The following is a 1073-nucleotide window of genomic DNA, read 5'->3' on the forward strand; positions in this document are numbered from 1 at the left end:
ATAAGGAGGGTTTAAAGTTCAATACAAAATTTACTTATTTGATATAATTGTCATTGCATGGGATTTTGATTTAGTAGATACAGCAGTACACTGAAGTCACAACATAAGCACAATCTAGCTATTGCAGTATGCAGTTGAATCACTGTGCGAACATGATTCCCATTACCAGTCTCTGTACGCTCACCATCATGTTGCTGGGCATGCCCAGTCACTGGGAAAGAATACGAGGGTTGAAGCCAGGTCAAGCCCATTGCTCTCTTCAAAGTTCATTTTATTAGCTGGCCAGTTTTGAAACTTAATGTTAGGTTGAGCCACATATACACTTTCTCCCCCCATGCTGCTCTGGCTAGCTCAGAAAGACATTGCTCTCCGCTAATTATCTCAGGGAAAGCTGTTTATACAACCCGATGACTCACTGGTACGGCCATACATCTAAACCAAAGGTTACTCTCCAGTCCCTCTGAAAGTGCAGCTTCCTTTGCAATAATTGGTGGTCATTCTTTACATTCTTCCCTGAGCTCATTATTTTTGCCCTTCTCCTCTGAGTCTTCCTCCATTGGGGAGGGGTCGGTCACAGTGAAACATTGTCAATGTGGTACAAATGTAAAGGTTCTTGACTGCTGGACCCCATCTCACATCTCTAATTAGTAGATGTACATGTTCTGAATGACTTTTTCCTCTCTCTCACCTAGTATGCTCTGTCTTGTCCGTTTCTGAATTTGGCTGAAATAGGGATTTTTGAGTTGCAGAGTTAAGCCTATGCTTTTCCCCATCTTGATAACTGTATTCACAGAAAAAAATTAAGTCAAACTTATGGGTCATTACAGCTGAACAGTATGTAAATATGTCTTTTTTTCCTTCCTATGTGTTCTACATTTTTGTCGCTACCTCAAACCAAAAGTCATCAGTAGGTTTCTTTAGGACCTGCTTAAAATGAAAATCAAAATGCAAAATACAAATTGATGAGAGGTGAACAGGACTTTCTCCATATTGAAGTGTTTCTTTTGGTGAGATGACTATAGATATGACATGAGCTCTTCTATCACAAATTGATTAGCAAGTAAAAACATCTT

Source organism: Egretta garzetta, unplaced genomic scaffold (genome assembly GCF_000687185.1).
Source record: "Egretta garzetta isolate BGI_Z169 unplaced genomic scaffold, ASM68718v1 scaffold615, whole genome shotgun sequence".
NCBI classification, from domain to species: Eukaryota; Metazoa; Chordata; class Aves; order Pelecaniformes; family Ardeidae; genus Egretta; species Egretta garzetta.